At 47.7% G+C, this 25671-nt stretch overlaps 1 protein-coding gene across 2 annotated transcripts in view; it reads right to left on the bottom strand.

The window, feature by feature from the left end:
- MPV17 (mitochondrial inner membrane protein MPV17) overlaps positions 1–25099 on the bottom strand; it is a 410610-nt gene extending 385511 nt beyond the window's left edge. The window contains exon 1 of one of the 2 annotated variants that reach the window (XM_086928149.1): positions 24971–25099. The gene's annotated coding sequence lies outside the window, so the exon portion shown is untranslated. The remainder of the gene's footprint in view (positions 1–24970) is intronic. The other variant, XM_086928148.1, reaches the window with a different exon arrangement.
- Positions 25100–25671: the final 572 nt, after the last annotated feature.

Genomic DNA, 25671 nt, shown 5'->3' with positions numbered 1-25671 from the left:
GACAACCAGAAAGGGCATTTGCAACAAGCGGTTTTGACATTTGACATAAGTGTTTCAAGTGTGAAGTGAAGCATCATGTGGTTCAGTGCCAAGGAGGGTTTGGAGGGGGGGGGTGTCAGGGAGAGGTAGAAGTGGTAATAGCATTGGAGGGGGGGGCACCTCCTCTGGTTGGCAGGGCAGTTTGGAGATTTTGCTGCTTGGTTACCAGTTAGGAAGGTTACCAGGGAACTAATGGAGAGCTCAGCACATTGTTTTAGGTTGGGGTATAGGAGCCCGAGAGTAGGATTGTGCCAGAGAATTTGAGGTTGGCAAGGGACTGACCAGTGGTTGTGAGGAACTATTTGAGTAAAGGAGAAGGGAGGGAGGCTGGTCTCTTTATGGGTTGGTCATGTGAGGGACTTGCTCATGTCAACTTTTGGATGCAGTGCCAAAAAGGTTGACATGACAGTTTCACAAAATACATCCCTTATCTTTGCCTGGGGTTTGTCGGTAAATGACTATTGTGAAACAAGCATTGGCATAGCCGACAAGTCTAGCCTTTGGGACCTTATACGTTTTTACCATACAGCACATTATCCTGGGTGCAGTGCCACAAGGTATTGAAGAGCTATACAATTACTACACACTGGGTCATGCAGTCTGATTCAGGAATAAATACTTGCCTAAGGAAACATATATGGGAACGGAAGGTCTGAGAGACAGAGGTGGGTGAAAAAGGTGGGACAATGAGAGGGATGAGTTTGGGGAGACCAAAAGGTGAGAGTAAAATGGTCGCAGTGGTGTAACCGAGGAGCCTACAACCCCACACGGGGAGGGGCCAGGGGGTGGACAACCTTCTGTCCCTAGAACAGTTTAGCCTAGGGCCTAATAAATCTCCAAGATTCATGAGTCGGGGACCCGCCGCCACACACTTTAAGTAACCCATCATTTTGCATGACACCACTGCAGAGTGGTTATGGGAGAGGTGGGACACAATGCTGGGGGAGGGAAGTGGGAGAAGTTTATAATGGAGAGAGGCAGGCGGGAGAGCTAGAAAAAAGAGAGAGTAAGGAGATGTGTGGGAGAGAGAAGGGTAGGAGAGCAGAAAAGAGACTCACGAAAGTTAAGGAAGCAAGTGGTGAGGCAGAAGGAGAGAAAGGGAAGAGAAGTCAGAGGGAGAAGTGGGAGCGAGAGAAATATGGAAGAGGCAACTGGATAATTAGAGGGAGAAAACAGCCGTCTGAGGAAGAAAGCTTGGAGTGAGGGGAAGAGAAGCTTTGGAGAAAGCTGCACAGCGACCAATAAAAGTTGGGGCGATTAGAGTCGGAGATATGGTGGAGAGAAATCTGTAAGCGAGAAGGGAGGCAGGCGGTTCAATCACACACATTATAAAGAATGAGAGAGGCAGGTGTACAACTCATCTAAGCCAAGACACGGCGATTCAGGAATCTGGGTATTTCGCCAACAGTGCATGCTGGGACTTGCAGGCCACAGTAATAATGCAAAAAGTAAAAAACAAGTCCCAGAAAAAGAGAGCGGATGGCCTGGCCACTCTCATCATAACAGTGGGCATATTGGAAACGCAAGTGGTCGTAGGGGAAAAAAGTGAGCCAGAAACTGGTGGGATAAAATCCAGTGAGAGAGAAAGAGAGTCAGTTAACTGGAAGGGGAAGACAGAGGAAGAGAAAAAAGGTAGAGGGAAACAGAAAGGAAGAGAGAAAGTTTGTGGGAGAAGGAAAGTGTCAGGTGGGAGAGATGAGATGAAAAGCTAATAAGTGACCCATAATATGTGTGACAACACCAACCAGGCCTGACTTTCACCAAACCCTGCTTTGCATTCTGGTATTTGTAGTCCCAGAGTTACACAGGGAGGCTTAAAACTACAAACTAGTCAATACAAAATGACGGGCAATATAACAAATAAAAAAAGATTTGGTCAGGAGTAACTCATGACATGTAGCCCTTGGCAGCCCTGAAGAAAGAGTTGGCAGGTTGTCTTATTTCACGCCAATGCCACCTCAAGCTTCGGCCAGACAGCCTGTGTACTGTACACCGAGGGGGTACAGTTACGACTGTACCAGGCTCCACTCTCAACGAGCATAATAAATACGGACTAAACATATTTAAACCTAAGCTCATACACAGAGCTCTGCTTTCAGCATATTAACCCCATGTTCTGAAATACTTTACTGGTGCTGGCCCACTGTGTGTTGCAAGTTTCACAAAGAGTTCTGCATCGGGTACTTTAACCCCCCGCCCCTCCCCCCTTTTCCATGTCACAGGGAGCACGCCCTTCAGCAGGAAAGTTACATAAACATATATGCGAGTGTTTTACAGCAGGAAAGCGGTATATTAAAAAAAAAATCAGCTCCACAAGAAAGCCGGTTTTGCTTACGAAAATCGGAAGTCATCTGCCTAAATCGGTCTAGGGGCATATATACACAAGGGACAGACACGTGCACAACAAGCACTGGCGTTGCCAATAGGTCTCGCAGTAGGAAAGTTGGAGCTATTGGTTTTGTAAATGACATTTTATATTTATGTTTTGTGATTTACAATGCCAATACTTTTAACTTTAGCAAATGGGACACTTTTAGCATTTGTAATGCCACATGTTTTGTATTGACGTGACTTAGATGTATTGATATTACAAATAACAATGGCTTTTATTTTTTTTAATTATTGAAGGGTGTTTGTTTTATTGCCCATCCTGCTATGATGTTTGTTTCATTGCCCACCCTGCTCCCTAATAAACAGCCTTTTTACACCCTTCTAGAAGGGGAGAAAGTAAACTGAGATGGGCGGGAGAGAGAGATAGGGAAGGAGTGCAAGAGAGATGTATAATGAAGTGCGAGGGTGATGAGGAAAGGTGATGAGTGCAAAAAAGTATGAGCGAGACACGAAGATATAAAAGATGAGAGGGTGTGTTAGTGAGAGATAAAAACGGGAGAAGGGAGTCTGGAGACAGATGCGGGCAGCATGGAAGACAGGGGATGCAGCGAAGCAGAGAGGATAGAGAGCAAGGCAGAGAGGAAGGCACAGTGATGGAGAATCGGAGAGCATGGAAGTGAGGAGTGTGGGCGGAGAGAAGGGGAGAGAAGTAGAGAGAAAGATAGAGAAAGCAAAGGAGACAGAGAGAGAGGGAGAGCGAGAGAAGGAGAGAGAAGGAAAAAAGTGGAGCGAGGGAGAGAGGAGAGTAGGGGGAAAAGGATGGATGGGAGAAAGAGAGAAAGAAGGAGAGAAGAGAAGAGAAGAGGATGAGAGAGAAGTGCAGAGAGGGAGACAGGAGAGACGGGGATAGAGGGAAGGAGAGAGAGAGAGAATAGGAGAGAGGAGAGAAGGAGAGAGGGAGAGGGAGATAAGGAGAGCAGTGAAGAGAAGGATACACCCTGAGTTAGAAGGAGAGGGGAGGAGTGCTACAGAAAGAAGTCTTCCAAGTTCTGTTCATATTAGAGGTCCTACTGGGACATGCCAAGAACATAGAAGTAGGACTATTATTTTGTAGTGACGGTGGGACACCGTGAATTGACTTGACAGGACTCACCAACATATAAAACACATGGCAATGTCACTAGGAGGAAATTAAATGCAGCTTTGACACATTATCATTTGTGTTACTGAAACTGCTTTCTGGTCCGGATTCCATACCAATCCCGCACCGCTACATAAGGATATGTATCACCTTTTGTGTGTTTCACTTTCACCAAAAATGCCAAATATTTTCCAGGGCAGTCATTGACTATTCGGGGCTCTCCTGGTAAACCCGGGACGTTTGCAGCGCTATATAATCCCTGTTCATTCATTGTCCAGGCTCTTACCACCAATTAATGTTGGCGTCACTTGTTCCCACAACTAACATCTCGTCAGAAACCTTACGCATTCTTTGGTTTGTATTTTGGTGTGAGACGAGACGCCAGGGTATAAACTATATGTTGTGATCATTTTTGGGGGCCAACAAAGGGCAGTATTGTTTAATTAAATGTCAACGCGAAATGTCGAAACAGGTTCAGATTATCAAGATTGAGAACAGTGGTACAGATTGTTAGGTTTTGGGGCCACGAGTTTTGAGGGGCTAGCGCTGTACCTGCCGTTTAAGCAGGTACAGTACGTACATTCCACTCAGCATTTGGCCTTATAATCTCTATGGCATTGCAACCCGGGGTACCGAGAAAAGGTAAACAGTCACACCTACCGCACAGCCGCGCTTTCCTCTGCGGTGTCAGTGACAAAGGCACAGCAGGGGGAGACACATATGCAAGAGGAGAGGCAGGGGGTGCCCAGTCCCGCGAGCCCCCACCTCTATCCCCTTTCAGAGAAAGCTTTGTAAACACAAAGTACAGTGTGATATGCAGAGCCCCCCAGGGCGCAAACAAAGAGGCAGAAGGGGGCCATTTGAAGCGATAAAGGGATAAATATTCAAGGAGAGGCAGGATGAAGCGGAGGGAAAAGTTTGAACTGTTAAGAGGATTAAAAGCGGCCTACTCTCTCTCATCCGAGCCCCACCTCCCCTCCAGAGAAAACAAACCTTCAAAAGAGCTCTGAGCCTGCTTGGCGGACCTCTTAAAATGGGCGGTAGACCTGGCCAGATAAAGGAAAGCACACACAGATGAGATATTAGGGGGGGGCAAGAGAGGGAGGGCTGGGTGCTGGGAGGAGACGCGCGTGGGTCAGAAGCTGAGGAAGAAACAGGAGAGGGAGGGTGAACAAATGGCTCAGATATATTACCTAAAGCTTGAGATGGTGAGAAAAGAGGCAGACCAGTAAGTGTGTGGGAGAGCCCGGGCTCACGTATGCCAGAAATCAGGGGGGAAAAGGGGTCACTCCAAGCAGGGGCAAGGATGGGAAATTTGTAAAAAAATAATAATAATAAAAAAAAAACGGGAGATGGTGCTAAGGAGCACACGTATGACAGTTACTAGAAAAAATGGAAAAGGCTGAGAATCAAATAGTTCTGAGCTCAGAAAGAAGATAGAAAATGGGAAGGGGGGAGAACTAGATACGAGAGAAAATGTTGAGAAAAGAGAGGGGACCAACAGATACAGAAAGAAAGTTACAGTGATTTGAACCTTTTCTAGCGCACACCACACTTCAGTTCACTCGTGGCGCTTTATTTGCAGACTTTATTATCTTAATCGAGGGTCCAATTTTTAACGACCGCAAAATGATAAAAGATGTAATCTATCATTTTACAAGGGCAGGCACTTAGTCCGTTGAGCTACCTCAAACGAAAATGTTTTGCAAGCGTGGGCGAAGGTTATTATTTTTTTTTTATTATACCAGCGTGCCACAAAATAACAAGTTAAACAAAACACAAACTGACAACTAAACATGGTAGTCAAATGTGTGCAATAAAAAATAGCAATTTTAAAAATGAACCATGGCTTATTGCTATAAAAGAACATAGTATGGGTTACCTGCAGGCAGGTGCACTTAGAACAGATATAGAACATTTTTGGTTTTAATGCATTCACAAACAAGTTGTGAATGAAAGAAGGGACAGACAGGAGGAAAGGTGGGAGGGAACACGGCCTGGGGGAAGCTGGCTGGGGAGGGGGAGGAGAAATCCAAGTAAGGCTGTGTGCGGGGAGAGAGAGGGGAGGTGCTGGAGCTGGGGAACAGATGGCCGTGAAAGTTTATGGCCCAAAAGCGTGTGCCTGTGGCCACGTGAACTCGAAGAAAACCGCACCAAAAAACCCTTGGTTTGACGAGTATTTTGAGCACTTGAATTCTCTCCATTTTCCATTCCTTCGGAATGGAAAAGGTGAGACCTAAAAACTGTTCTGGAGACAATTAGTAGCAAACCAAACAAGCAATGACTTGGGAGGGGAGGAGTGGTGGACATGGGGAGATTGGGTGAAGCAGCAGCGAGAGACAGCATGTGTGTGTGTGTAAACAGCGTTGGGAAAGACAAACGGGTCACGGCAGCCATTGCGGTACTGGACTACAATGAAATTCCCTGAAATTGCTTGGGTGAGAAGCAGGCGTGTTGAATCCATGAGCCAGCACACTGTCTGTTGGGGGGGTGGGGGGTTAGGGGGCTGGATGAAAAGAGCATGAAAGGCAGATACTGGTGAGTGGTTTAGGGACGGCGAGGGAGCTGAAGCAAAAAAAAAACGTATTGCGCCAGACGTGCATAGGTGGTCAAAAGTGACCTGATCCATGTAACTGGGCAGTCGCCATGACGGAAACAAATAGCCAAAAGGTGGGACAGAGACAACAAAGAGACCATAGAGCATGGAGATTTTACGAGGGGCACTACAAGGAGCCAATTACAAGTGATTTGCCTGGCCAAAGCCCAGAGAGGGACTAAAACCATGCCTTGCAGAGCCTCGCATGCGCACTGCTAGACTAGACCTAACAAGCATTTACAATGCAATGGTTTCGCCTTTGGAAAAGTTAGAGCTATTGGCATTGTAAATGACAAAATTTGTATTTATGTGTTGGTTTTGAAAACAGATAAATAAATGGCATTGTCATTTACATTGCCATTAGCTTCCGAAAGCCATTAGATTCCGAAAGCACTACTAGGCCATATAATTGGTGGAATTTTCCTATAAAAATACAAAGAACATCAAATAAAACAGGGCAGTGTAATATTCAAGTTAATTTATATTACACAGTTGCTGCCTGCTGTAAGGAAATTTTCACAGCAAGGGTTTAAGTCCAGGTAAAACGAATAAAATAAAACACTCTTCAAAATCACTCAAATGTTAGTCTTAACGTGAGCTCAGCCTAACCTTAGGTGAAAATAAAAAATTAAAAAGGCACAGAGCAGCCCGCACTGAGGGATGCATTCAATCACATCTGATTGGCACTCCAAGCCGATTACCATTACAAAATTAACACCTTCGGAAGAATCCATGAAGGAGGCAATTAATCATAGAACGATACTGACAACGTGAACACTCTTAACATTGATTTAGCAGGTTTTTATAGACATAAGTACCAAGGCAACGCGAAGCCGGCATCCAACCGATAACCAATTTTGAGGGGGCCTCCGACCTCTCCAGATGAGCACGTCACTGAAACAAGACCGAGAACATGGCGCCTCAGACGTCTGCCAGATAGAAATGAACACACGCGCCGGCGATTTCAAACTCCTTTCATCAGCTAGGCCTTTGATGCAACTGAAAAATGTAGCAGAAAATGTATAATTTCTCACTTTCCTTAACAAAAATATGCACCTTCAGCCCTCACTACACTTGAACAAACCATCACTTATCCGACCGTCTCCCAGGAAAAAATGAAAATGTTGGTGTCCAGGAATTCAGTATCTGGAAATGGATGGAGACTGGCTCCCATGAGCATAAAGTACTCGTTCTTAGAGAGGACATGACACCGAGGCTCAGGATAAGCAGGTGTAAGAGGCGGCCGCTCACTCGCGCTCTGCCGAGTTCCCTCAGCGCCATCCTCACATCCCTGACGGATTACTGCTGGCTGGTATCGTAGCGCTTCTAGCATTTACAGCACTGCTATTCACTCATTACCTGCAACGCAGCGCTTTTGCTCCTTGTAACCGCCCGCATTGAAGTAATATCATTTGCATATCTCAGCTCGCACTGCGCTCGCTTTGTTAAGCTGGTACCGTTTTTACTGCTGCTGGTTCATCTGTGCCTTCTCCCCTTTGTTTAATACTTTTGTGGCCCCAAGCTCGCCCAGATCGTATTTTCTTCCCCTGCCATTTTGTTTGTGTGTGCTTTGGAGCAAGCCCCTCCTCTCCGCCCCGCACCCGCCTCCCCAGCTGCTCCTCCCTTCCTCCGCCCCCCTCCACTCTCCATTTATGTCTGATGTCCCCACGCGCAGCGTCCACGCGCTTCGGCCACGCCGAAGGTGCGCCAAAGGTAAGCCCGTCTACGCCCGTCCGCGCCTGGACCGCGCCCAGCGCCAGACCCCCTGCCCCTCGCGCTCCCCAGCCCTCCCGCATTACCTACGATGCCGCCACCCTCCTAGCCCTTGACCCCGGTCGCGCCCCCAACTGCGTCCAAGCCACCCCTGGACAAACCCATGGACCTTTCTCCTGCTTCTCCTGCAAATTCAGCGGCACCGACAACATCTCCGCTACGACCACACCACAGATTCCCGACCCCAACCACCTACAATGCATCCTTCTCAACACCCGATCGGTCCACAGGCACGCCATTGACCTATGGAATCTACTAGACACCATTTCTCCGGACATCGCCTTCCTTACGGAAACATGGATGAATGCTTCCTCCGCACCAGACATCACCATTGCCATCCCTGAAGACTATAAGATCACTCGCAAAGACCGTACCAGCCACACAGGAGGAGGAATCGCTATCGTCCATAAGAAATCAATCCGCATCTCAACCAGCTCTGACGCCAACCTCGCTAACTCCGAACACCTTCACTTCCAGATCCACATCGACCCCAAAACCACACTCAGAGGCACCCTCCTCTACAGACCACCAGGACCCCGCGCAAAATTCAGTGAAGACATCACGGACTTCATCACCCCACACGCGCTCCCCTCCAAAGACTACATCCTTCTGGGAGACCTCAACTTTCACCTTCAAAAGATCAACGACCGCAACACCGCCACCCTCGTGGACAACCTCGCCAACCTCGGACTTAAACAACTAGTCACTTCCCCCACCCACATCGCAGGTCACACACTCGACCCCATCTTCACATCCAGCAATCATGTCTCCTTCAGCCACACCACGGACCTCCTCTGGACTGACCACAGCTGCGTTCACTTCACCTACAACAAACCAAAACCCAGCATCCACCTCCAACCTACCCTGCAAAGAAACTGGAACAAAATCACCACGGACCAAATCTCCGCATCGCTCCTTCGAAACACCCCAGCCATCTCTTCTAACGCTAACGAAGCCGCCGCCAACCTCACCCTATGGTTATCCAACACCGCCGACACCTTAGCACCACTGAAAAAACGTCAAAGCAAACCTGGCAGCAAGAAGGCCTCATGGTTCAACGATGATCTCAAGAAGTCCAAGAAACTCTGCCGCTCCCTTGAAAAGGCCTGGAAAAAAGACCCAACCACTAGCACCAAGGACGCCTTCAAAAACGCCACCCGCACTCACCACCAACTAATCCGAAAAGCCAAGAAAACAGCATTCAAGGATCGACTTGACAACAACGCCCACAACAGCAAGGAACTTTTCAACATCGTCAAGGAATTTTCCAATCCCTCGGCCAACTCCAACGACATCACCCCCTCTCAAACCCTCTGCGACTCCCTAGCCTCATTTTTCCACAACAAGATTGCAGACATCCACAACAGCTTTGACAACCAACCCGGAAACCAACCCACCCTACCATTTGCTGATCATCTTCCCCCCGTGAACACCCTTAACGACTGGAACCCAATCTCCACTGAGGACACCATCCGCCTGATGAATTCCATCCACTCAGGATCCCCCACAGACCCATGTCCTCACCACATCTTCAACAAAGCAGACACCGTCAGAGCACCGCACCTCCGAGACATCATCAACTGCTCCTTCAACTCCGCCACCTTCCCGGAAGACTGGAAACACGCTGAACTCACCGCCCTTCTGAAAAAACCCACAGCGGACCCCACCAAACTCAAAAATTACCGCCCCATCTCGCTTCTTCCATTCCCGGCCAAAGTCATCGAGAAAGCTGTCAACAACCAGCTCGCCGCCTTCCTCGAAGCCAACAAATCCCTCGACCCCTCACAATCTGGCTTCCGAGCAAAACACAGCACTGAGACCGCCCTCATCGCAGCAATAGACGACATCCGAACTCTACTGGACAATGGAGACACAGTCGCCCTCATCCTCCTTGACCTCTCTGCAGCATTCGACACAGTCTGCCACAGCACCCTTTTACAACGCCTCAATAACATCGGAATCCAAGGAAAAGCACTTGAATGGATCACCTCGTTCCTCACCGGAAGAACCCAGAGAGTCCGCCTTCCACCATTCAAGTCCGAGGCCTCTGAAGTCATATGCGGCGTACCACAAGGATCCTCACTCAGTCCCACCCTCTTCAACGTATACATGAGCCCCCTCGCGGCCATCGCACGCCAACACAACCTCAACATCATCTCTTACGCGGATGACACTCAACTGATCCTTTCTCTCACCAATGATCCCAGCACCGCCAAAACTAACCTACACGAAGGAATGAAAGAAGTTGCCGAATGGATGAAACAAAGCCGTCTGAAACTGAACTCAGACAAAACAGAAGTCCTCATCTTAGGTACATCCCCCTCTACATGGGACGACTCCTGGTGGCCGGAAGCCCTCGGAAAAGCACCCATCCCAACAGACCACGCACGGAATCTAGGCGTCATCCTGGATTCTTCACTCTCAATGAACAGACAAGTCAGCGCCGTATCCTCTTCCTGCTTCAACATTCTTCGCATGCTCAGAAAAACATTTCGCTGGATCCCCCCCGAAACAAGGAAAACAGTCACCCACGCTCTGGTCACGAGCCGACTGGACTACGGAAACACCCTCTACGCAGGTTCTACTGCAAAACTCCAGAAGAAACTCCAACGAATCCAAAACGCCTCAGCCAGGCTCATATTAGACATCCCACGCAACGAACACATCTCTGGTCACCTTAAAGACCTCCACTGGCTACCCGTCAATAAGAGGATCACTTTCCGACTGCTTACCCACGCACACAAATCACTCTACGACATCGGACCAGAATGCCTCAACTCACGACTGTCCTTTTACACCCCCTCCCGCCAACTACGTTCTTCCAGCCAAGCCCTCGCCACTGTACCTCGCATCAACAAGACCACCATGGGAGGCAGATCCTTTTCATACCTGGCTGCTAAAACATGGAACTCACTCCCGCTTACCTCTGCCTTACCCAGAACCACCTAGCATTCAGAAAGCAACTTAAAACGTGGATATTTGACAAGTAATCCTCCTCCCCTTCCCAAGCGCCTTGAAACCCTCTGGGTATGTAGTGCGCTATATAAATTCTATGACTTGACTTGAACTGCACTGACTCGATCATGGATATGGAACAGCAATATTACATGCCATGAACATGCTTGGCTAACATGAAACCGTTCTACAGAATTAGCATACTGGAAGCAATTGATGATCTTTTTTAATGGAGCCATGCAATCATTACACTCAAAGGTACCAATCTGGCGATTGATTCTCCTTAAAAGAGAACCACAACACAGAGAGGTACCCTTCCCATAAGCAAGAGCATGGAATCCTGGTGACCCAAAAGGGAGACATTTCTCCAACACTACCCTCTTTGGATTCGGCATGGGATGTAGCCACATGCCCTGTTTCACCGCCGAAACAAGTATTTGAGGGATTTAATTTGCAAAGATGCCCGGAAGATTCCTTTAATTTCCTATGCTACAGTGCATGTTAGTTCCCAAACTGACATACCGAGGGACATAGGAGTGCAAACATTGTTGGAAGCATGCAGTCTGAATCTTTCATCAGAGACAACTCAGATTGGATGTGTTTGAGGAACGTCCACTGCTGCTGCTGCGTACCCACCTACCAGGTTGATTGCTGTCTAGAGATAGTTCCCATTTCCTAAGATGCTCATTGTGAATTATACCATGTTTCCTTATTTTTTTAGATTAGGTATTTAGAAAATAGGTGAGTTATCTGGAGTTAAAAGCGCGTGGGGACAAATTATCAATGTGAGATGCTGATCTGTACTACAGAGATTCAGTAATCCTGGGACTCTTAAGGGACTGGGTTGTGTTGCACATGTACTTTTACACACAGATGTTGCACTTTCGGAAAGACTCGTCTGTATGTGGATTTCAGTGTAATTGACCGTAAGTAGGGCAGTACAAATCTAGCTAAAAACATGGAATGCTACATAAGCATTTGCATTTTGTAGGAAAAGAAGGTAAAATCTGAAAAATTAATAGTGAAAATCATGTTTTTTCAGAACAAAGCCGAACAACGTACATCAAATTGCACTCGTATGCGGGAGGGAGGGCAGGAATGGCACGGACAGCGGGAGGGGGCGGAAAAGGCACGGACAGCGGGAGGGGGCAGGAAAGGCACGGACAGCGGGAGTGGGGGCCGGGAAAGGCACGGACAGCGGGAGGGGGGGCGGAAACGGCAAGAAAGGAAAGAAAAAGCACTCACCTGGACTTCTTCCGGCGGCGGTTGGCCTGCAATGACCAAAACAAACCTCCCCCCCCAAAAAAAATAGGAACCGCCCACCGCCGCAATGATGGCAACAAAGGGGCTGGATGAGAAAAAATCTCAGAAACGCCCACGAGTCGCCTCGCAGAATGACGGACGCCTCGGTCTTCCAATGGCTAGCCTCCATTTATAGAGCTAGCCAATGGAAGACTGAGGCGGGACTTTTGTCCATACTAGTAAACAAAAGTTTTCGCCTGCGCGAAATGCTACTTGCGCAGCTGTTCGCCAGGCGAAACCTAAAAAGGACAGTTTGGTGAGGTATGCTACCATGCATGATGCACTGCTATTGGTCAAGAATACTAAGATGGGAGCAGAGGTGGCTGTGATATCAAATTGGCTTTTAGGTTGTTACCAGTGCATACAGATGATTTTCAATTGTAAGCAATGCATTTTGAAGGAAGATTTTATGTGGACAAAGCATTGCCCGTGAGGTTCTCAGTGTCATACATACTTTTTGATTAGTTTAGCGCCTTTTTCGAATGGACGTTCATGACTCTGATGGGTTTACACGAGGTAATACATTTTGGGATGCATTTTCTCTGGTAATAGTGGGATGGGGAGTAAAGTGCTGCGTTGGGGGCATTCAAGAAGTTGATGGAGTGTCTGTGGGTACCACTGGCACTTGTGAAAACTGGTGGCCAGGACACACGCATCATATTCTTAGGTACTGAGCTGGATTCAGTAAAGATGGAGGCACAACGGGTGAGAAAGAAGATGGAGGTTCTAAAGCTGCTGGTTGAGGCGGTGAGGGAGGACAAACTGAAACACCGATTAATGACTGGGTGGCTAAGAGCTGCTGGTGGTGGTATTGGATACTGTGTTTCAGTGAGTGGGAAGTGGTCATGTTCAGTTTGTGCATGATGTGGAATTTGAGAGGAAGACTGAGCGTTGGGTTATTTATTGTTTGTACTGCTAAATACCAGACGGGCAGAGGTAAAGAAATTGTTTTATCAAACATCAGAATCAGCGGGTTGTGTCTGCATGATTGTTTGGAGTGATTTCTGAGGTTGCGGGCAAAGGTGGGGTGAGGTTTTTAGACATATAAATGGAGCAGCGGTGACTAGGAATGGGTTGTTGAGTGATGTAAGGATGGTTTGGGGTTTCCAATCACTGGAGTTGGAGGCTCACTTCCTCAGGGCAGGAGCGGCTATGAAGGTGGAATATTTTGGACTTGCAGCTAAAGGTAAGTGGTATCGGCAGGTAGAGATGAGCTTATGTGAGCAGATACTTGAGGGTGGCGACTGCAGTGGCATTGTAAGAAGTTGGTTCAGATACTCGGCCCGGGGGGCAAAATCTTTTCCTTTTGTTTGATGTGTTATGTTATGTTATGTTAATTTCGATTTATATAGCGCCAAATCACCAACAGGTCTCTTAGCGCTTGCTTTGGGAACCCGTCCTGGCTTTCCCTGCGAGATAACCCCTACTGGGCATCCCCAAGGTGAAGACCAGGCATCCCATCGCGGTGGGGCCATAGTGGAGATTAAGCAAGCTATTGCCCAGAGTTGCAGAGTGTGAACCCATGATTCAAGTAGGCACCGAGGCGAGAATTATCAAGTCCGTGGACATTTGAGCTCAAGACCCTGCCGCGTCCAGAATTGAACCCTGGTCCCGGGTCTGACCTCTGCATCAGGGTCTGCCTCCTCTAACCAGTGAGCCACACTTCTCAGTGTGCACTTTGTGTTCAGAGTCTAAAGGAAAACAAGATGGAGTGGATTTGCATTTATTATCTTGTTAAATTGGCAGCTTGTCCAGCAGAGAAGCAGGCTTTTGGGAGGTAGCTGAGAATGTGAGTAGGGAGGATAAAAGTAGCGTGATCGGGTATAGAGGTTATGTGATGGGGTAGTTACTGCCCACTTTGGCAAAAGGGAAGAGGCTGTCCAGATGTACTGCTGTTGAATTTGGGCGAGAATGATTGAGCTGACTGGAATGGCGCTCTGGAAACAGAAAAAGAAGAATTTGAAGGAAGTGTAAAGGCAGTAACTTGGACAAAGACGGTGCCCAGAATGGTATGGCGTGGGACTGAGAAGCTGAAAGCCAGAGACACAGTACATAGGAAGATTAATAGGGAGATGTGTTTTTAGGTTGAAACCTATCAGGCAGCGTAGCTATGTGGTTGTAAAGACATATTGGGGACATGCTGGAAGCTTACCTAGCATTCCACTGATTGCTTACCCTTGCCTTGTGACTCACATTAGCTTGACATCTATTTGCTGACGTTATTTGTTTTATTCCGTCCAGAATGTCTATGTCCCTCCTGTGGAGCACAGCCTCGTTGCCATCTCTCTGATTGTCTTCTTCTATGTTTCCACCAGGGTCTGCTTTTCAGGAACTTTTTTCTTTCTCGTGAAGCACTCCATGAGACTGCATGTGTTTTTCAGGCTGCTCTCTTAAACGCTTCTCCCCCATCCCACCGCCTGCCCCCACGTTGTGCTGCTTTCAAGCACTGTGTGCTTCTGTGCTCTTCCTTACTGTTGATGTATGGCATTGATACAGGTCTGCAAAATTACATTATTGAAAATGGCAGCATTTGATGCAGGTTATGCACAACGTGTATTAGAAAAATGGGAGCATCGGAGAGAAGACTACAGTCCTGAGCAGTTCACATACTTTTGGGTCCTAGAGATACTTAGTTTGAATACTTTCCCAGGCTGGATTCGTGTTTTGCAGACAGTGCATGCTCCGCCCTTCCTCTTTTCTCAATTTCCCTTTGCTTCAAAGCCTGGAATGTAAGATCTGATCTTATCAAACCCACAAGGCAGATGTTGCCCTTTTTCGGTGCCTCCTTCAGAACTGTGTTTTCTGCACTATGTGAATACACAATTTTAAGAGCTACTTATACAGGATTTTTTACAGTATTCTTTTAAAGCTGCTCAGCAACAATTGGCTTTTATTTTACAATGATTGAGGTGCCCTGCACGTATGTAAATGGCCCGCTTATCACCTGTGTTGGCTACCCTTTCTCATGCAGAATTGTCCGTGAAAAGAATTAAGCTTTCAAATGACCTCGTACCAATTTCAAACTTCACCTCCATAATCCGTGCCTTTCCAAATTTAGGGTTCCTTTTAGCAGCTCGTGAACATTGTCTTTACATTTAAAACTGTTCGGTAAATTTCCGAAAAGGCCTAATACACTGCTTTCTCTTTGCTAAATCCTTATTTAAAACCAGGTTAAATTGTCACTTTTTTAAATGTTTACCATAGAAATATAGCATTTGAAGTCTGATAAAGATAACCATTTCCCGTCACACGTCACACATGTCTAACATGCCTTTAGTCAGCTTATTGTTTTATGTTCTCCTGTCACAATATTATTAAATGCATTTCTGAAAATGTGTGTGACTGGCACAGTTATCCCAGGTTTGAGATTTTGAGATTCATAGATTACGTAAACCGTGTTTGAGTAATTTTCTGAGGCGGCAGTAGCAGAGGAGAGATGATTTGACAGAGACAATTAGGGGCAGATTTACAAGGCCCTTGCGCCACTTTTGCGTCACTTTTCCCATGTTAAAGGTGACGCAAAAGTGGTGCAAGGGCCTTGTAAATCTGCCCCTTAATGCTTAAAAGAAGATTCATTTTGGGGCACTGGTGAAGGACCGGGCTTATTATATATCTTGTTTGTCCTTCCCAGTGGTGCATGCCTCTTACCTATATTTTTGATTAGCTGGCTTCTATGCTTCCTCTGCTCACTTGTAGTGAATTCATTTTTCTTTTTGTTTAACCAATCACGAGAGTGCTAGTGTTTTCCAGCTCTCCTCCTCCATGTTGCTCTCTTTTGCCCCCATGCTTCTCTGGTGTTGCTTTTCAACCGCCCACCATGTTGCCTCTCACGCCACCCGTCTGTGTTGCTTCACTCATGTTCCCAACTAGCTCATCCATTTACAATGTTGTAAAACGTATTGTTGATGTTTGTATTTGTGAAGAAAGTTAGTTTTAAGGCCAGGTTAAGTATTAGGCATGTCAGACCCCTTTCGGGTGAGGGGGTATGCCAGCACAGTGGCCTGGGATCATTTGCCTCTAATATTCCGGGGTACGCCCTACTATGGCTGTGAAAACTGGGAACTGGGTCTAGTGCAACTCCTTCAGCACCTGACCCTCAGTGCTAGCAATGGCGAGCAGTCACAGGCTGCTCTGGGAGGGAGCATGAAGGTGCGTCAAGCTCAGAACTCAATAATAACCCAGCAGAACAAAAACGGAGAGTACAAATGAGTGCTTATGTTTTGTAAAAAGAAAAGTACTTTACAGAAAACATAATACAACATGCTACAATATGCAGGTTCTGTAAATCTCTAATCGAACTGGCTTGGGGCCACTGGTACCCAAGGGTCGATAATTCCTCCTTCCCTTCGCTGTTTCCCATACTTCCAGGTTTGGGTCTGGTAATGGCAGGTATAAGTATTAGGCACAAGTGCAGTGCTACTCCTTGTTTCGAGAGTTTGTGAATTCAGTTACCTATCTTAGTTCCAAACGTTAGTTGTATTTCATCACTGATAGAGGGCATAATATCCATGCAGTGATGGGGGTCAGGGCTGACCTGCACAAAGATTTGATACATATTGAAAGTTGATTGGGTGTACTAGAAGCAGCAGTTCAGGTTGACGGTGCAAAACAGGGAGAATTGAGTCACTAGAGCGACATGCCCAACTGATAGAACAACCCACGCAGCTTGGACTTTCAGGCGTACCAAGCCAAAATGCTTGCGGAAGGTGACAAGTCAAGCCATTTATTAGCATGGCTCCTGCGCAGTGCTACACCACCTACACCTATCACTATGATCAGAATGACCAGACACTCATGGCTACCAACCAAGTGGACATACCTATTGGATTTACCACTCCAACCAACCGTCCTGACTCGTGCAGATCCGGTTGCTCCCCTCTGTCCTCCTGGGTATCGTAGCGCTACTCCTACGCTGCTTGTGCTCTGTGCATTCTTCCTGCTGTATTATCATTGTGCCGCATTGTGTTTTAAACGTGCTCTGACCTCAGCGCTGCTTTGCTGCTTTGTTATTCATTGCACTGTGCTCAATTTCATAGCGCCGCTTTATACTTGTAATGTGCTGTGTTCATAGCGCTACTTTGTGACCCCTCACAGCGTCCACCACTCAGCCATTTCATTTGCAAATTAACTGTTTTAGTAATAGCGCTCCACTGCTCGCCCCAACCTCTCCCTGCGTTAAGTTGTTGTTATTGTTGCAGCCATTTGCTTGTTGTGACGTCCAAGCCCGTCCCTCCAATCACGCTCCCGCCTCCCAGCTGAGCCTGCCTCGCCCCTCCCCTCCCACTATCCACTTATGAAAGAAGCATTTGCGCGCAGCGTTCACGCGCAGCGACCGCGCCCCATTCGCGCCAAAGGTAAGCCTGTCTACGCCCGTCCGCGCCTGGACCGCGCCCAGCGCCAGACCCCCTGGGCCTCGTACCACCCACCCCACCCGCATTACATACGATGCCACCACCCTCCTAGCCCTTAACCCCGGCCGGTCCCCCAACTGCGTCCAAGCCGCTCCTGGACACACCCATGGACCCTTCTCCTGCAACTCCTGCAAGTTCGACGGCACCAAGATCAACTCCCCATCCACAAACACAAAACAGAGAGCTGACACCAACCACCTACAATGCATCCTGCTCAACACCCGCACAGTCCACAGGCACGCCATCGACCTCTGGAATCTACTAGACACCATCTCACCGGACGTCGCCTTCCTAACAGAAACATGGATGAACGCCTCATCAGCCCCAGACATCACCATTGCCATCCCGGAAGGCTACAAGATCATCCGTAAGGACCGCACCGACCAAACTGGAGGAGGCATCGCTATCGTCCATAAGAATTCCATCCGCATCTCAACCAGTTCAGACGTCAACCTTGCCAACACCGAACACCTTCACTTCCAGATCCACACCGACCCCAAAACCACACTCAGAGGCACCCTCCTCTACCGACCTCCAGGACCCTGTGCACAATTCAGTGACGACATCACTGACTTTATCACCCCACACACCCTCCCCTCCGAAGAATACATTCTACTGGCAGACCTCAACTTTCACCTGGAAAAGAGCAATGACAGCAACGCCGCCACCCTTCTGGACAACCTCGCTAACCTCGGACTCGGACAACTTGTCACTTCCCCCACCCACATTGCAGGTCACACACTCGACCCTATCTTCACCTCCAGCAAACATGTCTCCTTCAGTCACACCACAGCTCTCCATTGGACGGACCACAGATGCGTTCACTTTATCTACAATAAGACCACAACCCACAACCATCCTCAACCTACTCTGCGAGAAACTGGAACAAAATCACCATCGACCAGATCTCCTCATCGCTTCTCCAAAACCCCCCTACCCACTCCTCATACCCCGACCAAGCAGCCATTTACCTCACCCAATGGCTATCCAACAGTGCTGACATCCTAGCACCGTTGAAAAAACGTCAAATCAAACTAGGCAGCAAAAACGCCCCCTGGTTCAACGATGATCTTAAGAAATCTAAGAAACTCTGTCGTTCCCTCGAGAAGGCCTGGAAAAAAGACCCAAACACCAGCACCAAGGACGCCTTCAAAAACGCCACCCGCATACACCACCAACTTATCCGGTCTGCCAAGAAAGCCGCATTCAAAGATCGACTAGACAACAACGCCCACAACAGCAAGGAGTTATTCAACATCGTCAAAGAGTTTACCAACCCCACTGCCAACTCCAATGACATCACCCCCTCCCAAGCCCTCTACGACTCCCTAGCTTCATTCTTCCACAACAAAATCGCAGACATCCATAACAGCTTCGACAACCAACCCGGAGACCAACCCACCCATCCTTCTGCCACACCTTCACCCCCCCTGAACATCCTTAATGACTGGAACACAATCTCCACTGAGGACACCATCCGCCTGATGAACTCCATCCACTCAGGATCCCCCACAGACCCATGCCCTCACCACATCTTCAACAAAGCAGACTCCATCATAGCACCACACTTCCGAGACGTCATCAACTGCTCCCTCAACTCCGCCACCTTCCCGGAAAGCTGGAAACACGCAGAACTCAGCGCCCTTCTGGAAAAACCCACAGCTGACCCCACCGAACTCAAAAACTACCGCCCCATCTCGCTCCTTCCATTCCCGGCCAAAGTCATCGAGAAAGCTGTCAACAACCAGCTCGCCGCCTTCCTCGAAACCAACAAATCCCTCGACTCCTCACAGTCCGGCTTCCGAGCCAAACACAGCACTGAGACCGCCCTCATCGCAGCAACAGACGACATTCGAACTCTACTGGACAATGGAGACACAGTCGCCCTCATCCTCCTTGACCTCTCCGCAGCCTTCGACACAGTCTGTCATAGCACCCTATTACAGCGCCTCAATAACATCGGAATCCAAGGAAAAGCACTGGAATGGATCACATCGTTCCTCACCGGAAGAACCCAGAGAGTCCGCCTCCCACCATTCAAGTCAGAGGCCACTGAAGTCATCTGCGGCGTGCCACAAGGATCTTCACTCAGCCCCACCCTCTTCAACGTATACATGAGCCCCCTCGCGGCCATCGCACGCCAACACAACCTCAACATCATCTCCTACGCTGACGACACTCAACTGATCCTATCACTCACCAGAGACCCTAACACTGCCAAAACCAACCTACATGAAGGAATGAAAGAAGTAGCCGAGTGGATGAAGCACAGCCGTCTGAAACTGAACTCAGACAAAACAGAAGTCCTTATCCTGGGTACCTCCCCCTCCGCCTGGGATGACTCTTGGTGGCCAGAGGCCCTTGGAAAAGCACCCATCCCGACGGACCACGCACGTAACCTGGGCGTCATCCTGGACTCCTCACTCTCTATGAACAGACAAGCCAACGCCGTCTCTTCATCTTGCTTCAACATTCTTCGCATGCTCAAAAAAAATTTCGCTGGATCCCCACCGAAACTAGAAAAACGGTCACCCACGCACTGGTCACGAGTCGCCTGGACTACGGAAACACCCTATACGCCGGTACCACAGCAAAACTCCAGAAAAAACTCCAACGCATCCAGAACGCTTCAGCCAGACTCATACTAGACATCCCGCGTAAAGACCACATCTCTGGTCACCTGAAAAACCTCCACTGGCTCCCTGTCAATAAGAGGATTACTTTCCGCCTCCTAACCCACGCGCACAAAGCACTTTACGAACTTGGACCCGAATGCCTCAACTCACGTCTTTCCTTCTACACCCCCTCCCGCCAGCTACGATCCTCCAACCAAGCCCTTGCCACTGTACCTCGCATCAACAAAACCACCATGGGAGGTAGATCCTTCTCCTACCTGGCAGCTAAAACCTGGAACTCACTTCCCACTCACCTTCGCCTCACTCAGAACCACCTAGCATTCAGAAAACAACTCAAAACTTGGATATTCGACAAGTAATTCCCCTCCTTTCTTCAAGCGCCTTGAGACCCTCTGGGTATGTAGCGCGCTATATAAATCATTTGACTTTGACTTTGACTAGCAAGCCTTATATGATCCTCCTTTCTTTGACCACCAGGCTGACATACAAAGATTTCTTACCTTGGTTACATTAACCTCTATCGACCCCCTGGATATGAAGGAGCTTAATGCACCCATTACACTACAAGAAGTGAGATGAGCAATATGGAGAGCAGCCACTAATAAAAACCCCCAGGCTAGATGGACTACCCATCGAATTGTATACGCCGTACATGCACCAGTTGGCTCCCAAGTTGTTAGAACTATACCAAACTGCCCTGTCAGTAGTTCAACCCCCATTATTACTCTGGGAGTCATTACTGGTGTCACTCCCGAAGTCAGGGAAGGATCCCTTGGAGCTCTGCTTGTATCAACCACTGTCCATGCTTCGGTCCAACTACAAGATCTTGAGCAAGATTGTAGCAGGCCAACTATACGAACACATGCCACGCCCGTTCCACTCAGATCAGACTGGTTTTGTGCCCTGCAGGTCTTCCACCCTTAACATCAGTCGCTTGCACAGGGTGATGAAGCTCTCGACGGTCAAGTTGCATTATGCAGCATGCTTGAGACAGGACGTAGAGAAAGCATTCGACACAGTGGACTGGGATTACTTATTCTCGACCTAACCACTATAAGCATCTCGGGTAGAATACATAAATGTATCCGCCTCCTATATGTGGAGCCAGGTAGTGTGAGGATTGGTCACTATATCTCCCACTCATTCCGGGTAAGCAGAGCAAAGCAGCAGGGCTGCCCATTGTCTCCTCTACTTTTCACTCTGGCGATGGAGTCCCTCGCACAGTGACTTGGGCAAGAAGGGCAGGATTAGGGCATTCCACTAAATGCTGAGCTCCACGTAGTCTTGCAATATGTGGTCATATTAATTTATATCTGTTACATCCGAGAAGGCATACCAAGCATATTAAGCTTCCTGCAGCACTTTCAAGCTGCCTCTGGTTTGGGTGTGAATTGGGCTAAATCGTGTCTCTACCCACTTCACCCTAATTGTCATCAACAACACATAGTTGTAGACACTCTCCCCTTGCGGTGGGAGCCTCGCACATTCTGTTACCTTGTTATCAGATGACGCAAGATCTCATAGATGACAACCTCACTAAGGCTATTGCCTCTCTACAACCCCAAATGGCATTCTGGAGCACATTACCACTCATGGTACAAGGTAGAGAGTCGCTATCCAAGATGGTCATGTTCCCCACCTACTGTACTACTTCTGCAATCTCCTGGTGCATCTTACAAAATCTATATTTAGCACATTATACCCAGCCCTAGGTAGGCGGAGAGCTGCACTTCGCAAGTTACAACTCCCAGTGGACAAGGTGGAATTAGGAGCCCCTAATTTTGAACACTATTATCTGGCAGCACAGCTCCAATGGTCCATACATTGGCTTGCAGGACATTATACAGAGGAATTAGGGCACCCCACCGGTGAGCGGGCTCAGCGGGAGATTCAGCAGGTCATGCTTCCAAAAGCCAATACACCATCAGATTTGAATAGTCTATTGAAGATAGCATGTGGTAGTGTTCATCATCGTCTACACTTATGCCTTCCATCCTGCAATATTCATCAGAAATCACCTTAAGCTAAATCGCATTGTTTGCTGACATGGTAGGATGGGAAGGCTCAGAGTTATGGAAGTCAGCAGGGGTGAGCATGCTGGGTGCCTTATATGATGACTATGTGCTTCTGTCATAGGTTGCAGGAGGAAAACAAGCTAAAGGTGGGTCATTTCATGGCTCATGGTTGTCTGTTAGCTGAGATGGCCTGACTATGAAACATCACGGATGCAAAGCCAGACCAGCACCTATAGGTACACACACTCCACATAATAGGTGCTGGGTCATTGACTGATCACGTGTTTTTTTTCGAGTGTTGACCTACTACTTGCTCCACCTGTTCGCCGGGACGCATAGGCATTGGGAGAGGGACGTGGGGTGGGAACTGATGACAAAGGAGTGGGCACTACTGTACACAATAAAACAATTGTGAAATGCTAAGTTTCAATATATACTGCATAACATCCTGCATCAAGCGTATCTCACGCTAGCAACACTACACCAGATGTTTAGGTTAGTCTGTCTCGAACTGATGTCATAGACCAGAGGCAGATATGGCTCACATGTTTTGGAACTAACCAGTAGTTTTCGCTCTGGGGTGATGTTTCCAACGCATTGGCCGAAGTAATCAGTCGCACCAAAATAAGTACGATGGAGGGTGCATTACTGGGACTGTATAAGCGTTCAAAAAACAGCGGACATAAATAAATTTATTGACTCAGCACTCCTTATAGTTTCAAGATTTACTGCCATGCACTGGAAGGCTCAGACACTGCTGAGTATTGTCCACTGGTGTCCGGTGACATTTAAGTGGGATAAGGCTGAGTCTGTGGAATTACAACGCAAAAAAGTACATGGTCTTTGCAGACTTCCCATAGCAGCAGACTAGGAAGTCTTACTGCAAGACTTACAAAGATGGGCTACTTTTATAGATTCCTGAAAATGATTTGCTGCGGTGACCTCTAGGTGCTAAAAATGGAAAGTGCGGGTTTCTTCTATCCTTTCTCCGCTTCCCCCTTTCAGGCCTCTGCAGACACTGGCACTTTTATATATTTCTGACCATGAGGTTGTGAATTTGTGAACGTTATTACAGAGATGTATGCCTCCTGATTAATGGTTACTGCAAATAATTGGAGCACACTAGTCTAGCCCAAAATGCTTGAGAAACATCTTAATTATTTAGAATAATGGATACTACATGATCAGTTGTTGATTTTTACTTTATTGTTAGTTTGCAGAAACAAGAAGAGGGGACCAATAACTCCTGTCAGTTATATTGTATTTCAACATTACTCTGGGTCAAAGAATGGGTATGTAGCCCATGTTAATGTCAGTGAATCTAATGTGATACTCTTGAAACTGTGATGCAATATTGTTAAAAAAAACTCAATTCAACTGGTTCAAAGAATGTTCCGTTTACAGGCTGGCTTCCAGACCCAGCTTCTGTATATAGTATACTTCTCACAGCAGGGTTGTCTCCAATCCAATTTAGAGCAACCAAAACAGAGGCACAGAGAAGTAAGTACTATCTACACCAAGCTATCAACAGACACATTAAGCACTAATTACGAAAGAGACAAAATACTGACCTCGCCTTAACTCTCAACAGCAGACTACAGTCCCACCCTTCAACCACACTATCTACCAAATGGCAGTGCTCAGGGAGGCTAATCGGCAACCCCTCAAAGCAGAAGGACCTAATCTTCTAAAGCTAAAGAGAGCCCAACCTCCTTCACCCATTTCAGTTTTTAGGTCTCCTCGTTCCAGCATCAGGAATATCAGCAATACACTTCCAACTGTATAGGGAAACAACCTCATCTCCATCTTGTGCATATGCAGAACATGCACTGGATGGTAGCATTAGGACCTGGGCTATCAGATAGTAGCAGAACTTTACCCGAGTGGACCAGCAGACCTCCACTCCTGTGAATTAGATAAAAAGATCAGGTCACAACTACTGATTCAGAAAACAGTGTGATTGCCGCCACTACTCTACATGCTAAACTCATTTTTTTTTTAAACATATTGGTCCACTGTCCAATCAGGGAAGACTCTTACACCCTTCTAGATGCAGGGCTTTACTCAGCCTTTGTACATAGACTATCCTAGCACGAGGCAGAGTCCAGATTCAAAAGCCAGGATATCAGAAACTCTTCATTTTACGCTCAGCATGCGAACGCTGTAGTGTGTACCATGTCCTAACAGGGCATGGCGCCTGATTTGATTAAAACAGCCTTTAACTCACTATAAAGAGAATGCCATGCTTTCGTGCATGTCACATTACACTAAGTTACAATCATATTTTTAGGTACCTCGACATTAAAAGATTTGCCGAGAATCACAGGATGTGCAGTCAACACGAGACTCCAACCACTCCATAACGCCACATTCACTCCAGAGTTATGTAAAGTATCTGTATTCCTGAATAACATGGCATTTCTGCCCTTGTTTACATTAACTAGCAGTCATGGAGCGTCTACTGAGACGAGAAAAAAACACTGGCTTTCGGGGAATTTTCCTAATTCGCATACTGATGGGCCATTAAAATGCAAAACAAAATAATAATAATAAAGGCCAGGTGGGAACCCTGTGTGTGCGCACCAGAGTTCAAAGCGTCTCTCTTTTATGTCTATCAGCAACAACCGCCTCGTTAATGACGGCGTCAGCGTGACATCACAGAGCGGAAACCGCCGCTTCCGCTCACAGGCGCGAGAGAGCGCGCGTGCGCGCACGAAGAGCTGGGGAGGAGCGCGCGAGTCAGGCATGGCGGGTTATGCTACGCTGCCTACCTGTCGGACGGGAGGCCGCGGTCCTTTCAGGGCTCTGGCTCAGCTGCTTCGTTGCTCGTCACAGCACGAGGATGAACCGGCGCGAGCCTGCCAAGTCACGCCTCGCGCGGGATAAGGCCGTTGGGTGGGAAAGGACAGAGGCGTCCTGACGACGTAATGCACGGGGGCGGGAGCACAGTGAATGATTGACAGTAGATACCAAGGACGTGAATGTCACATTGTCAATGGCGAGAACAGAAGTTGTTCGTCTCATCTGCATGCACCCGTAGAATTATTGCACGTACACACGTGTTAGCTGTTATTCGGGTCTTCGTTGTAATAGTCTTACTATACGTTTCTCAGCTCTAACCAAATGTAATTGTGAATAAAACTGTGCATGGGAAAGTTTCACCGAGACCACCCTTGACAGACAGGATCTTGGAAGAGACCCTCAAATAACTGATACAGAGAGCACGAGACTCGAGCTGGTCAAGCCACAACCATATAAGACGCCAGCAATGCATCACTTCAAACCATACAACATAGTTCAACGCAGCAGCAATGCATAACCGTACAGCAGGACTTTAACATGGCAGGAGTGTATGACGTCACACTGTACATCACAGCTTCAATGCAGCAGCAATGTATAACTCTACTGTACAGCACAACTTGAGCATATCAGCACAGTTGCGTAACAAAACTTGAGGGGGCCCCCCTGCAAA

Source organism: Lissotriton vulgaris, chromosome 6, assembly GCF_964263255.1.
Source record: "Lissotriton vulgaris chromosome 6, aLisVul1.2, whole genome shotgun sequence".
Taxonomy (NCBI): Eukaryota; Metazoa; Chordata; class Amphibia; order Caudata; family Salamandridae; genus Lissotriton; species Lissotriton vulgaris.
This window is presented reverse-complemented; position numbering and strand designations above follow the sequence as displayed.